Here is a 15,890-nt window from a genome sequence, read left to right as displayed (position 1 = left end):
TGAATTAATCGAGGATGGTTTATGAGCACGTTGAGGATGAGGGATCAGCCATCTACCCCTCCTGAGAACAGCCAGCCATAAGTCTGGACAACTTCTCCTTCCCTTCCAGCCAAAGTCTCGGTATTCCTCCTCACATAACTTTGGGTTTTGCTCACCTTTACAAAGCTGGCCTGGCTTCTGTCAGTGAAAAATGAGCACTGAAGCCAAGGCCCCTTAAGCTATTTCAGACACTTTTACTTTCCTATCCTCCAACAGAAAATCCAAGCCATGGCTGCAGCCGCTTGGGCACAGGCTGGCAGAGTCAGGAGATGTACTGGCTTGTAGGGACCATGTGGCCCCAGACAGCTCTTCAAACAACATTTCAAAAGGAAAGCAGCAGAAGAAAACTGAATGAGACAAAGGATATGGGGATGCCACACAGAAAGGGGAAGCTGGTACAGCTGTCAGGAGACACCAGGATCACTGACACCACCGGGAAGTGCCACCACACTGTCAGGGAAGTGCAGAACCTACACACCTGGACTGTCCAGAGCTGGCACTGCTCACCCATCTTCTTTATCCACAATTTTTCCAATGCCACAGAGAGGAGGAGAAGAAGGAACAGAGGCAGGCCTTGTGCTCACAGCCTGCGAGTGTGCTCTGCCCAGGAAACAATGCCAGTGTCCAGAATTTAATCCCTCCAGGATGCCACTGAATTAAAATAATGCACTTAAGTGCTCACCAAGCACTAACGAGGTGCTGCAGCTGCGTCAGACCCTTTATGCAAAGTGGTTAATTGGGCTCAGGTAAAGGCACTGGGGGGGCACTGAGGGCCTGCCCAGCACACCCAGGGGCACATCTCACCACATCACTGTCACCTTCCAGACACTAGCCATTCAATCCTGCCCTGATTACTGAGGGAAGGGTAAGGAATGAATGAATCCGTGTCTGCACAGACCTGAGCTGAGGCAGCCACCTTTAGCAGGAAAGCAGGTACAAATCTCACCTGAGGGACCTAATCCGAGGTGAACAGATGTGCTCAGTAATCCCAGCTCTCTTTACATCAGCAGCTGATCCGGGCAGAGAAACACCACTGGCTGATGGAACAGCACCCAGAGGCCACTGCAGAGCAGGACTGAACCCCGGGGTGGTGTGTGAGCAGCCATCCCCTCCCCTCTCCATAGCAGGGCTTCTCCTGGTGCTTCACCAGAGGTGGGAGTCCACGGCCCTTTGGGTTTATGTGGTTCAGAGCCAGTCGAGTGCAGAGCTGTGAGCAGAGCAGGACAGTGCCAGGAGAGGTGGGAGAACACAGATGGGCCCTCTGTTCCTTGGAGCACCTCCTGAAGGTGGGCAGAGCTCCAGAGCCAGCTGCTGGGGCAGGGAGGGGGAGCGCTGGAGGGCCGGAGTGCCACGATCCCAGACAGACGGACGACAGGGAGATTTACAGTGCCCTTCCCTCCCCACCTCAGCCTGGCAGCACAGCACCCCAGCCACAACAGCATTCCTCCTGGGATAAATCCAGGACAAGCCCCTTAGGCCACATATCACAGTGTCAGCGCCCAAACTCATTCCGGTTGTGCCTTGTGGGATCTGCCCTGCACAGGGAAACATCCTGCCCCAGGGTTCTCTCCCAGGGGGACTCTGACCATCAGAGAGGTTTCCAGCTGGAAAGAACTGGCTGAACCCAAGTTAAGCTGATAAATGTTAGTGCTGGTCCCCTTCTTCCAGAACGGAAAAAAGTATCTCTTTTCACTTGGAACTTCAAAGGCAGCAAGAACAGTCCTCCCATCGCTCACCTGGACCAACAGGATTATATGGCCAAATTAGATTTTCCTTTGCCCTTATTTTTGGCTAAACAGTGTTTGCTGAAAGCCTTTCTGGCCTTCATTTCCATGGTAAAAGGTGGGCATTGTTTGGCTCCTTCCTTGCCTCATAATATCATTAAGATGACATTCAGGCCACATGACAAGTCCATTTTTTTTCCCCAGTAAATCTACAATGGTCATTCCTGTTTGCTTGTCCTTTACTTCACCCCGCAGGAAATTCTCTTTTCCAATAACTCTTTTGTTGATGGCAAACTGAAGGAAGTTATTTTGCTGAAATGGTATTTTATTATTAAATTTTACTTCAGTTAATGCACAAGAACATTTGGGGGGGGGGGGGGGAATAAACACCTGCCTTTCATTTGTGCATTCCTGGAGCGTGTAGGCTGTGGGTGTCAGCACTGGGAGCACACACCCCAACTTGCCAAGCCCTTGATCTTCCCACCGAGCTCAATCCCTGGGATCTCTCCCACCCTTGTAAGTGGCCTCCCAAAGGCAATTAGTGGCTTGCTGCAATATTCCGTGGTTGTGGGTTGAACCCACAGCCTCCCGAGGAGGCAGGTCTGCCTCACACAGCCCAGTCCCTGGCCCTGTCCCGCCGGGATCGGGGCTGGGAGGGAGCCCTCGGCCACGGGAAATGCACTTTTCTGCTTTAAATCTGGCATTTTTATTTTCCTTCTCCTCTGTTATTTCCCTCGTTTCATTTTAGCTGCCCCCTCGCTTTCCTTTGATCCACTTCCTGCTCCTTTCTCTCTCCCACCCACTCGTCCTCCGTGTTCAACAACAACAACAAGGGATGAGGGGTGAAGGTACAGGGGTGAAGCCCCAACTCCCACACAGCCCCAGGCTCGGGATCGAACCTTGGACACTCTGCATGTTTAACTCCTCAGCTGAGGCCAAGGAGAGAATTTCTCCATCTATTCACAGCTATTTTTAACGCTGCAGAGAGGGTTTAGCATTTGAATATCAGAATTGTAATAGCATTTGTAGAAGGGGTGGCCTATTTTTAGCAATGCAGTGGCTCTGTGGATGATTTACAATCGCAGCACTGTAACACAGGCAGAGGCAACCAAAGAAGACACTCTGACAGCCAGTTCTGTGCAGGAGGCTTGTGCTTCCCGTGCCTCCGGGATTCTGCATGGAAACAGAGCTGGGGAGACTCATCACAGACACCACCGTGCAGCACAACCATAGAGTTCCTAGTTGGGAAAGCTCCTCAGCACCAGCCTGGTGTCCCAGCTCACCCCAGGGCTGGCAGGGTGGCACACACTGCACCAGGACTGACTGGGACAGAAGCTCCTTTCTTCCCCATCCCCTAAGAGTCCTTGAAATTAAAAGTCAATAAAAAAGCCCTACATCCCAAACTACCAGCTAAAATTAACTATAGGCTTGCACAAACCTCCCCTCAGCTGCATTTCTTCTGGTCTTCGCTGGGTTTCTGTTCGGGTGGACTCTCAAATTACAAAGCCTCCTCCCCCTTGTGTTGACACCACAAGACAGCCCGTGGCCTTCCCTCTAAAACCAGCGACTCAGGAAGCCCACAAAGTTTGGTTTGTCTGGATTTCCTCCCACAAAGCACAACTTTTAAACAACATAGTGCCAAACACAATGCAAACACCACTCGGATCCATTCCATCCCACCTCACAGAGGGTACCCAGAGGCTTCCATGGCTAAAATCTGCCAACATCAGGAACAGCCAGAGGGAAATGACTCCACACCAACAGACCCAGGATCATTCCTCAAGTGAAGAGAGCCGGGTCCTGGAGCAATTAATCAACAGCAAAATGTGCCAAGTGCCAGTCACCAAACACGAAGGGCACCTCACTTCCCCAAACATGACACCTTTTCTGGGAATTGGCTCGTCAGTCCCTGGAGGAGAAACCCAAACCCCAGGCAAGGCTGACTTGGTCATTCCACTGCTGGAGGAGCAGGAACCAGCTGGTAACACAATCACTTCACAACAGGATAATTATCATTATTAAGAAGAAAACAGGCTGCAGTTAGTTTGGAGCCTCCCAAACTCACCATAATGCCCTGATTCCCAAACCATCACCCCAGGGAACAGGTTGTTCCCTCTGGCAGGTCACATCCCATCTCAGAGGCAGCTCACTGACTTCTCAGGGGAGCAGCAAAGGGTTTTCCAAGTGATTCTTGGGGACAAACCCCTGAGGTGCAACATTCAAGGACCTCATATCAGCACAAACATGAGCACCCAGAAGCAGAACCCAGCAGCCACCCAGGCTCTGATTGCTGAGACACTCTGAAGAATTCCCTCACAAACTGCATTCTGCCACGAGAACTGAAGTCAATAAACACTACATTTTTTCCCCTGGCACTTCTGCCTGAAAGCCAGCAGATGTGGAAGTGCTAAAACCATGGGATAACAGAACCATTTAGGCTGGAAAACACCCCCAAGAACACCAAGCCCAACCATTAACTCAGCACTGCCAAGGTCACCACTAAACCCTGTCCCCAAGTGCCACATCCACGGGGCTTTAAACCCTCCCTGGATGACTCCACCATTCCTTGGGCAGCTGTGGCAGGGCTGGACAGCCCCTTTGGGGAAGACATTTTCCTGAATATCCAACCTACATATTCCTGGTGCAAACTGGGGCTGTTTCCTCTCTGCAGAGACAAACCTGCCTTTTCCAGGCAGCAGGTGATGTCAGTCATGGCCAGAATGGACAGATTTTTATCAGGAATAAGAACTTATTGCTCCTGATGACAACAAAAATGGGAACTCCTCTTAAATTTTAACTTAATCAATGAAGGAGTAACATTCCAGACTGTTACTCTCCACTGAGGCAAATCAGAGAAAAGGAAGTTTCAGGTATATTTCAAAATTAAATATTTATCACTACACTGGCAACTGAAGCACTCTTTGTTTGGGGAAAATAAGATTATCATTCCCAACACTGGAACAAGTGACTTTGTCATTTGCGAGGCACGAAGCAAATTCAAAATGTGGTTTGTTGTTACAGCGGTATTTGCATAATATTTATATGTGCTATTAAGCACAGTTTCAGGACAGTTAGCCAAGGTGAACGGCCCATCCCTTTAATCCTCTAATAACACGCTTGGGATGCAATTTGGAAATCCATCCCCCTCTGACAAAGCAATCCTCCTGCCTCCACAGCGACCATTTCCCAACACTCATCGCCATCAAACTGCACCATTTCGATCGAGCCGCAAACCGGAGCATTAAAAATGCACCCAAGGATATTTTTGTCCCTCGTTTTATATCTCTGCATGCCCTCCCTGCTTGCTCTTAGACATTATGGCCGAGCTACTAAATATCATAAAGCAGATGGATTTATCCCAAAATACACAGACACATTTAACTTTTGCTGTGGGCGCCGATCTCATGAGTCGGCTGAAAATTCCCCGCAGGCCCAAGGCTCTCGCCTGGCTCCTTGGCATCCTGCCACAGCTCATGACAACCAGAAGTCAAAAATGCAAACAGCTGTCCTACTGTTCCAGGCCCCCTGGAATAGCGGGGCTGTGCTGCTGGGAAAGCTGCCCCCGAGGTGATGTGGAGGTTCCTCGCCCCACACCGGGAATGCGGGGAACTTTGGGACGCTCTGAACTCTGCAGCGAGCTGTGCCACTGCAGCCCCAGTGATTCATGGCACTTTCTGCTGCTCAGCAGCAGCTGTGGAAACATCCCTGAGCTCCGCCTGGCCCTGGAATGTCCATGTGCTCCTCACCTGTCAGCCCTGCTGCGGCACACACAGCCCAGGCCTCGCGGTGCTGCCGCACCACTCGCTCGCTGGAAGGTCCCAGAAAGCCCGTGGTTCACCTCAGCCCCTCAGGAAACATCCCACCAGGCACCTCCAGGCCCTTGGGTAGCTGATCTTTGTCCCACACCCTCCTGCACCGTAATCTCGCTCGGGATTTACCGCCTGATTAGGATTACTCAGACTAAAGACACAGCCAGATAAGAGCTGTGTGCTCCCTGTCACCCACACCTGCCCACAGGGAGGGATCGCCAGCCCTGACTCCTGGTGACAGACATTTCGGTCTCCTGGCACGTTTTTTTACAACCTTTACATCTCTAACGTGGTTCAGAAATGCAACTGAGTGATACAAAATTATCTCAGATGTGGTCTGGTGAATATTTCCGCATGAAGATGATCTGAAACCTCGATCCCCAGGCTGTGATGGGGCAAATGGCACAACTTCCCATGCTGGGATCTACCTGTGTAACAACCAGGGGGTGCAGATCCTTCACTCTCAAGCATCACAGAGCAAGAAGAATCACACTACTGCAATGAGAATGAGCATAAAAGGGCCTTTCTTTCTTACTAGACAGTGAAGAAGCAGTTGTAAGTTTAATTCCTAATCTATCAGATAGTGCAGATTATCACAGCACCATGGTGACTTCAATACTCTCCTGGGGAAAATATCTTTACTTCTTTGTGGTACATGTTTAACTCAAAGCCATCTAACTCTTGTTTGTCTAGGATACAATGAGGATAGACCTCTAAAAATAACCTGCTTCCCCCCTCTCTCAGCTCTTCAGGGCAGTTTAACTTATTATTAGCCATTATTCACATCTCTTACGTAAACTGCCATTTCTGGAAATTTTTCTGCCTCCCAACACAAAATCCGAAAGTGTGCAAGGCTGGGGAACACAAAGCTGGGTGAGAATCCATTGGATTGCATTTTTTCCCTTTGCCTCTATTTACCTTTTACCTGAGTCTGGTGCAGCCCCAGTCCCTGGAGCAGCTCCTGAGCAGCACTAAAGCTCCTTTGCACACCCGGGCGCTGGGAAGCTGCAAAGCTGGATTAGAGGGGCACCCGGGGTCAGGGAATCCCCCCGGGGGGCACAGCCAGGGAGCCACAGCCTCTTCCCAAACAAACCTGGGGCACAGCCACCGCACCCCACTTCCCCCTGGGCCCTGCCACAGCCTTCCTTTCCCGAGGGATTGTAAACCAGGAGAATGCAGAGCCTGGATAAGTCTCCTCCCCGTGGAGAAGCCCAGGGATGGCGGCACAGGAGAGGTGACACTGCTCTTCCCCAAGCACTGCGTGCACCTAATTCCTGGGGCTGGGATGTCACTGCTGGCACAGGAATCCTTGGGACAGTTACACCTCGTGGTGCTGCAGGGCTGACCCCAGCCCAGGAGCTGACGGGTGTTTTTCCACAAATGAAACAATCTGTTTGCCTTTTCCAGGGCGCACAAATCTGCAGGCACTGAAAGGTCACGACTTTCTGTTCCCAATCTCGTGATTCCCTAACGCTCCCACTTTTATTTTCCCTTCTGCCGAGCTCCCTGTGCAGGTCCCTGCAGCAGTGCAAACATCCAGGGAACGGTTATTTCCATCCCTGCTTCCCTGGGCAGGCTCACACCGGGGCTCAGCACAAGCACCTGCTGACTCAGGGTGTCCCAACCTGGCTCCCTGGCCGCCCCCACACTTTGCTCTCACCAGCCCATTTAGAAGCCAACTCATCCTCTTTCTGTGAGGAACTAATTGAGGCGTCCCAGCTTTCAAGTTTAAATGGCTCATGCCAAGGAGTAAAGCTGTGCCATCACATTCCTCCCCTGACACATCTGACACGGGGCCGAAAATCAAACTGGCTTATTTTTACCCTCAAACCAACCCATGTACAGTCTGCAGTGGTAAACCACTGCTCATTTGAATATCCAAACACTGGCTGCTTGGATCCGGGGGCTGGTGCCAAAATCTTGTCACCCACAGCCAGTCCAGGCACGTCTGAGGCCGCTCAACTGATTCATCTCTGCCTTGGTGCTCCCAGGCAGCCCAAGATGAATTTGAAGAGGCTCCTACTGACCTACACTGAGATAAAACCCACCTTGTTTCTCATTCAGGTGATGATGATATGAAATGGCTTTTCCTGTGCTGGGACTGTGGGGTTGTGTGGTTTTCCCCCAGCTTTTCCCCCCCCTCAGCTGCAGCCCCGTCCTGCCCTCAGCCGAAGCCTCGGGAGCGCCCTAAACGTTCTCCAAACGCCAGTGGAATACGTGACCAAAAAAAAACCCAAACCCCGAGCCCTCAGTCAATAATCCATTTTTAGGAAAGAATTTGTGCGAAAATGAGGTAAGTGATAACTTTGCAGATCTCCTGTTATCCACGGGGCTATTTTGGGAGAGTGTGACTGCATTCGCGCTTGTCGCATAGTCCTGCTCCCGATCTCCTGGCACGGCCCCAGCACATTCCAGGATTTAACGCACACGGCTCGTCGGGATGCAGTCCCACTTATCTCCCAGACACACTGACTAACACTTTCCCACATAAACTGACCCACCCTTCAGTAGCAAGAGGTCACCCAGTACAATCAGCCTTCAAATGAGGAAAACAATCAGGAAAAGCTTCTGCGATGCCAAAAACACCAACAGAATAAAACACAACGGGCTCCAGTGTTTGTTTTATCAAAACTTAGAGACTGAGAGGCAGATTTTTCAGCCGGTGATAACCAGTGCAGCTCCACCAAAGTCAACCAAGGTTTCTTCCAGGCTTGGGATCTGGCTCCCTAAAAGCATTTAAAATTACTGTAGGAATATGTTACTCCAAAAAAAAGGTTAAAAATAAAAAGGTAGCAATTAATCCGTTCACTTCTTACTATCGTGAAATTAAAGAGAATTATTCATAGCATCATGCTCAGAAAAAGGTCACGATATTTTAAGTTACAAAAAAATCAAGCAAGTGTTAAACTAACCAGGTTTTCTCTGGCACATATGGATGCCACAGGACAAGGAATTCCTGGTAACTTATGGAGAACTCTCCTGACCCTCCTCGCCAGCCCCCTGTGTGATCCAGGCTCTAACAAAGGCTGTTCTGCTGGATGATCCTCCTTATAACCAGCACCCACTGACTTGCACAAGGCAGATTTAGGCCCAAAGCCCCCTTCCAAAAGCACAGAGCCAGGAATTTGCTGGTGAGGGGCAAAACTTGTTTTCTCCAAGCTCCATGCTGCATTCCAGTGGTGCCATAAATGTGTGTGCCACTGGCACCCCAGAGCCACGAGCTACCCACCCCCCCCTGCAGAGCCTGCTACAGATCACCCCAAAACATTCCCACTAAATATCTGTTCACTGAGAGAAAAGGCAGTGAAAGCCCTTGGGAAGAAACTCTCATCTTTGCTTTAGCTACAGACAAACCCCAGTGCTCGGAATGCCCAAACCAGAACCTGTGGGTGCCCAAATGAATTTATCTACATTAAAGTAGTTTACAGACAGCAAGCAGCACCTTTTCCCTTCTAAGCCAGAAAACCAGAAGAGCTACTTGCTATAATTAGCTGGAGCATTTGTGGTGTTCAGGCACTGAGCAAAATTGATTTTATGAGTGGAAAAAACAAGCATTTGGTGCACGAAAGCAGAGTGTGCTCTGTGTTACCCACAGATCAACCCCACTGTACCCAGGCTCTGACCTGCCCACGCCCTGAGAAACAAGATCCATCCACAGCTTCCTTGCCCTTCCAAACACAAGGCTCCCTTTTATCATGTAGCAGTCAAAAGCAGACACTCCATGTCATTCCATAATAAATCAACCCACAGAGCAATAGGGTTAATTCAGAACAAAAGGCAGGAACTTACAGAACCAAAAGATGCAGATCTGTGCACACAATGTCTCCTAGAAGACCTTGACCACGTTCTTGGGACACTACAGGGGCTGAATCCCCCAGGGAAAATTAAAGATTTCCCAAAGGTGCCTGTAGGTCTGGCTTGGGAAAAATGTGTGCCTGGGATAAATTGGGTAATCAGTGTAACCTTAAAGCCAGGCCAGGCTTGGAGAGGAACTTCTGCGTCACCTCGGAGCACCTCCCACCCAGCTCTGGGAATAACGGCTCCAAGGAAGGGAACAAAGGGAAAACAGAACTCCACAGATTTTGGGGCGGGGTGTGATCCTTCCTGACCAGCACAGGCACCCCACTGCAGCCCTGCCCCTGGGGTTTTAGCACAGGCATTACCTCCAAGGGATGCTGTTTCACCAAACCTGGAGGCAAAGTGAAAACACGAAAGCCAGAAGGAAAGGTCTGAGTCCCTGAGGACTGAGGGCAGGAAGGAGCTCAACAGCCAGTCCAGCCCTTCCTACAGGGGGACTTCACTCCCTCTGGTCTTTAAGTTGGCTCCTTCCAATCCATCAGCCCGGGTGCCAGTCCCTCCCCGGGCAGCAGAGCAGGGCTGTTTTGCTCCAGCTCTGCATCCCTTGTCTCTGGTTACATCTTCCACCCCAGAAATCCTTCCATGTCTGCAACTCCGTGTCTTCCAGACCCCACATACCACACAGGGAGCAGCAACTGCCCATTTCAGGGATATCCCACCTCCCCACAGCTGAACTGAGCCATGTTCAACAAAACCAAACTCAGTGCTCACACCAGTCAAACTGAGCTTTCAGTCAGTCTCTATTCCTGTCTCAAAAATAAAATACAAACATTTTGCTTCTCATTCTTTTCCAAGGCAAGCCCACAGCTCCTCTGGTCCACACAGCATCCATGTTCCCTGAACAGAGGAGAAGTGGTTTCCCTTTTTGTACAGCTCTACATGTGAGCAAAAACCAGGAGACCAAACCTAGGGACATCATTCCTGAATGTGTTTCACACATCCCTGGCAAACTGCTCAGCAGATGTAACTTCAGGCCTGGCTACTTGTCCCAGAAAGGGAACAGCCCCTGTTTGGAATCCCAGCAAACAGCAAACCTGCTAAATGTGGAACATTTACCTGTGAGCAGTTCCATGGCAGAGTATTTTTAGCTCTCAGGATGGGGTGTTAATGGCACACCTCTCCTGTTCCAAGGGCATGACCAGCCAGGCTATTCCCAGTGTCCAACAGGTGTGGGGCAGCACCTGCTGCCTCCAGGGCTTCACATGGAGGGGCTCTTTTGTTCCCACTGCCCTCTTGGGGTGAGGGGCTGCTGAATAAATCAAACCATTTCTTTTTAAAGTTCCAATACTCAGCACACGGTGAAATAAAAGTGACTGCACAATGGTGTCGTTTGTTTCTCTGGTGGCAGTGGTGACACACCAAAGGGATTTCTGGCGTGATAAAACACATGCAGCTTGGAAATAAATATAAGTTTGTGCAATATATCAAGAAAATATATATATATATAAAATAATCAATACACTAAGAGAGCATCAGGAAAGTGAAAAGACATGAAAAAGTAAGAACATCCTGAAATTTTCACCATTCAACGAGAGAAACCCTCACAGAGAAGAGGCTGAGAAAAATATTAATGGTGCTGAAAAACAATAGCTTAATATAATCCTCAACCTTAATCTGCCCTTGGCCACAGGAAGATGTTCACAATCCCTGAGCACAAAGATTACACATTGGTGCACATCTTTTGCTAATCACACACATTTCACTACAAGTAGAAATAACACTTCCAGACGCAACCCCCCAGCCATAAAATCTGTTATGAACTCAACCATCACCTAACAATACACATCAAAGCTTTTTCCATGCAAAACTGGGCTTTTTTAATCAGGAATGGCCAGTAAAAAAATATGTCTGGGATTAACAATACACAAAAATGATATAAAGTTGGATGAAATAGAAAAAAACCTGTCTGCTTAAGTCTATGTAGAATTGATCTGTATCACTCTGATCAAGTTGTTGAAGAAGCTGAGGTCTACTGGGCATAAAAAGAATTTTTATTGTGTCTTTCTCCTTTTTTTTTTTTTTTACTATGTAATCTCCCTGAAACCCTTCTTTCATTAAAGGAAGGCAAAGCCTGGAGAGGTCCAGCTGTAACTGCTGCAACGTTGTATTCGTGTTCATTAGAAAAACAAATTCACAACAGATCATTTTAAGAGCAATAATAAAAGTCTGACAAATGAAAACCAGATGTGGGGGGAAAAAAAAAAACCAAACAACTCAGCACTGGGGAAAGCAGGCTCTGCCACAGGCTCTGCAGAGCAGGGCTCACACCCCCCTCGGTGCCATGTGACTCCAACACTTGCTCCACCAGACAAGTGGTGTTTGGAGAGCACAGTCCAACAGGAGGTGATTTCCAAGGTGGAAAGGCACTAGAAAGCAAGAGGAGGCAACCAGATTTTCACATTTAATATCTCTAGGCCAGATTTCCTGCTGGTTTGACTTGGGAAAGCTGCCAGGAGCTTCCAGAGGGAAGGGTCCGACGTTCTGGCAGCTCCATCAGCTGGGAACAGGAGCAGCCCATGGCATGAGCTGGTGTGCCAGAAAATCCCCTATGTCTCCACACAGTTCCTACCACGAGCACAGGCCTGGTCTCACCGGGACTTCCCAGGCTCTGCTCCCCTACACAACCCCCCAGGGCCCCAGGGGGGCTGGGGGCTCCTCGCCCTGGCTCTCCATCCATCCCCTGGGGCTCCACCACTTCCAGAGGTTTTCCTGGACCCAGCAAAAGGGGAGCAGGAGGCCTGTGGCCACAGCCCCCGGCCTGGGCAGGATTTAGGAGCTGACTCATGGCTAACGGGCAATGATAAACTGTTGTCCTGGTTGTGCACTTGTGCCCAGATCAGATGACTAAGGAATTTAGGTGCCTATAGAGATTAAGGGGCTAAATAACTTTTGCAGCCCGAGCCTTAAACATCTGCATGAGCAGAGCTTCCCCTCCGTGCTCCACAGAAGATGTCCAGGCACTCCTCGCTAATGAAATACAATAATTTAATAATCCAACTACAGATGTGAAATGCTGTAACTGACCCACATGAAAAATAAATCCTTAGTCAGGTGACGTAATGCACACGAGCATTCCAGGCCCATCCCATACAGGGGGTTCAGCTGATTCCATTTTACGTGTGATGAAGGAAAAGGAGACATCTTCCATGGAACGGTTTGTGCTGCCCAGGGGCAGCGTCCTGGGCTCACACACATGGAACGTGAGGGGCTCACCCCTCTCTGCTCACTCCTGGGTGCAAGGCAGGGCTCAGGAACACACAGCAAGCAATCCCAAAAGCTGCAGGATCGGTGCCACCACAGAGATGAAACAGCACCTCTGACGCTTTTTGCCACACAACTGCTGCGAGCTGCTATTTTATCCCAAAATGCTGCATCCTGCTTTAGTGAGTGTCATTTGCTGCACTTAACCTGCATTACAGACAAACCCAAACGGGTGGTGTTGCAGACCCTGAGCTCCTTGGTAAATTCCGTGGTTATGCTACTGCATGAAGTAACAAAATATTCCCTTCTTTTTTTTTTTTTTTTTTTTGCTTATCCAGCACTGGTGGTGGTGACACATGAAGCCAGCCCCTAGTCCCTCCCCACAGCCCCACAACCACTGCTAAGTCATGGAGGCATCATTACAGCCATTTCTGCGTTACCGACAAACCAGAGAGAAAAACCAGAATTCCGAAGGGTAATATCAATTCTTTAGAAATCACATCTCACTGCCGTCACCCACCTTCCCAGCCCTTGATCCCACTGCATTTTCATCTCCTGTCTCTCTCTCTCTCCAGAGCCTGCTGAGCATATGCAAGTCCTTCCTCCTGCAATGGCCCGAGGAGTCACAGCCTCCCCTGACATTTTCACACGGCTGATATCCCTCGGAACAGATTCCCCTCCGTGCCCTGCCTCCCCAGCCCCGGCTCCGGGGAGCATTGTTTCCCGAGATGCCTGTCAGCGGATGCCGGGCTGCGGGAATTCCAGTCTTTCTCCCGAACTGCTCAGTGAGCAGGTTTCATAATGCTCGTATCCTGTCAATAGAGGTCGAAGGATGTACAGAACGCTCCGGATCTTGACAGTTTATTCTCTCTCCCTGCAATCCTGCTCCCGGTTTTGAACACTTAGCATTTATACCTACAGACAACGCTGAGTACGATACAGAAATACCGATCACTACTCACCTTTAAACAATTTTACTCGCGATTAAGACACCAACATCACAAATTCAGCGCTCGCTCTGCTTTTGTATTATCGCTCCGAGAGGAAAAACATCAGCTCCTGACCAACCCCGCCGCCGCGGTGCCCTGAGCGCGGCGTTCAGCGCTGCTGCAGTCTGTGTCTCTAGCACAAGTCTGCCATATTTTTTTTGTTAAATCAGGCCTGTACCCACCTAAGAGCGGAGCCAGCCCCGAGCGGCCGAACCGCCCCACGCATCGCGCCGCTCGCTGCGGGAGCCCCGGCCGCGGGGAAAGGCGGGGGGAAAGCGGCGGCGCTCGGACCGCAGCCCCGCACCCAGCCCCGCACCCCCGCCCGCAGCCCCGCAGCGCTCCCGCGCACAAAGCCCCGCGGGGGCCGCGCTGTCAGCGCCCGCGCCCCCCGCGCCGCCCCCCGCCCCGGCTCCCGAAGCGCCCGGGCATTACGTGCGTTCCGGGGCAGCAGCGCAGGGCAGCAGGACCGCACCGCTCCGCTCCGCACCGCACCGGGCGTGCGGCTGCGCGGGGGCGGCTCCGCGGGCGGCTCCGGCCGGCGGAGGGAGCGAGCGAGACAGGGAGAGGGGCAGGGGCGGCGGCCGCGGCCCCCGGGGACGGGCCGGGCCCGCGGGGCAGGGCAGGGCCGGGCAGGGCGGGGCCGCCGCGCGTCTGACAGCGCCGGGCCCGCTCCGCGCTCCCCGCTCCGCGCCCGGCGCTCACCCCCGGCTCCCGGTGCCCGGCTCCCGGCCGGCCCTACCTCCGTGCGGCGCGGCTCTCGCTCGGTGCGGAGGGCGGGCGGTGCCGGCGGTGCCCGCAGCCCCCGGCGCTGCGCTGCGTGTGCTCCGCCCGGCGCGGAGAGAGGGGCGAGCGAGGGGCGGGGACAGCGCGGGAGCCCCCGCCCCGCGCCCCTGCCCTGCGGAGGGCTCGGCACGGCCCCGCATCATCCCCCGCCCCAAGGACCCTGCCCTGCGGAGGGCTCGGCGCGGCCTCGCATCATCCCCTGCCCTGCGGAGGGCTCGGCACGGCCCCGCATCATCCCCTGCCCTGCGGAGGGCTCGGCGCGGCCCCGCATCATCCCCCGCCCCAAGGACCCTGCCCTGCGGAGGGCTCGGCACGGCCCCGCATCATCCTCCGCCCCAAGGACCCTGCCCTGAGGAGGGCTCGGCCCGGCCCCGCATCCCTGCCCTGCGGACCCTGCGGCGCTGGAGGCTCGGCCCGGCCGCCGCATCTCCCCGCATCCCCTGGGCACCCTCACCTGTGCTGCTGCTGCGGGGCCTGCCCTGCGCTCACGCCAGGTCTTGCCCCTCCGCCGGCCCGCGCTCCCACAGCCTCCCGCGGGTGTTATCCAGCCGCTCCCGGCTCGCCTTCCCTTCTCCCGAACATTTATTTGGTTATTGGGTCTCTCCAGCCTTCTCGCCCCTCCTCCTCTGACACCCGCTCCTGTCGCAAAGACAATGTTGGCTCGCCCCCAGCATCCATTTCCTCTAGTGCTGCTCTCCCTCCCGCTGCTCTGTCATTCCTGGTGGAAACCCCATCCCGGCTTTGACTTCCTCCACTGCAGTCATCCTCTCCCGCTCCAGTCCTGCCACCTTCCCACATAAACAGCCTCCCTTTGACAGCGTAACGCAACCCCTGAAACTCGACCCCGGCTGCCCTTCTGCAGCACTTTCCCTTTTCCTCCTTTCCTAGGCAGGATTTTGCCTGTCTTTCCAGAGAAAACTGCTATCCCACAGCCAGGGTGCCTTTCCTCTTTCCCCCACGTCCCTCTCCCACGGCCAAGGTCAGAGGCAGACACTGCTGCTTCACATTTCCTGTGCTAATCCTGGTCCCTCAGCTCCCATCCGTGTGTGTCCTCATCCTCCTCGTGTCCATGCTCGTTCCCTCCTGTCCACTGTCCCTCACCCCTCGTTTTCAGTACAGCTATGGACTAGTGGTATCCATGTTCTTTGTTCAGGAATCAACAAACCACTGGACTCATTCACCTCCTTAGTTATCATTCCCTTTTCCCTGCTCTTCATCCCCGCACTCACTCCTGACTCTTTAATTGCTGTCTGGAGTTCCTCTCCTCTGTGCCTGTCTCAAACTCCTTATCTGGCTCCTGCCCCTCCACACTCAGATGCTTTGCCAAAGTTACTAATATCCACTTCCTGGCATAATCTCTGGAATATTGCTTCGTTTCCAGCCTGTCAGAATTATCAGCCTGGCTCTTCTGGATATTTTGTTCTCCGTTGGTTTCCAAGACTGCTCCCCCAGAGTCACCTCCCTACAGCTCCTCAGACGCCTGATTT

At 52.3% G+C, this 15,890-nt stretch overlaps 1 protein-coding gene across 5 annotated transcripts in view; it reads right to left on the bottom strand.

Moving 5' to 3' along the window:
* Positions 1-14,965, bottom strand: part of SPTBN1 (spectrin beta, non-erythrocytic 1) — a 115,563-nt gene extending 100,598 nt beyond the window's left edge. For 2 of the 5 annotated variants that reach the window (XM_032682299.1, XM_032682307.1), the window contains exon 1: positions 14,861-14,965. The gene's annotated coding sequence lies outside the window, so the exon portion shown is untranslated. Of the gene's footprint in view, positions 1-14,052; positions 14,123-14,359; positions 14,461-14,860 lie in introns of those variants that run through there. The other 3 variants (XM_032682301.1, XM_032682303.1, XM_032682304.1) reach the window with 3 other exon arrangements.
* Positions 14,966-15,890: the final 925 nt, after the last annotated feature.

The sequence above is a fragment of the Chiroxiphia lanceolata genome, chromosome 3 (assembly GCF_009829145.1).
Source record: "Chiroxiphia lanceolata isolate bChiLan1 chromosome 3, bChiLan1.pri, whole genome shotgun sequence".
NCBI lineage: Eukaryota > Metazoa > Chordata > Aves > Passeriformes > Pipridae > Chiroxiphia > Chiroxiphia lanceolata.
The sequence above is the reverse complement of the archived record's forward strand: the minus strand, read 5'-3'. Positions and strand labels throughout refer to the sequence as shown.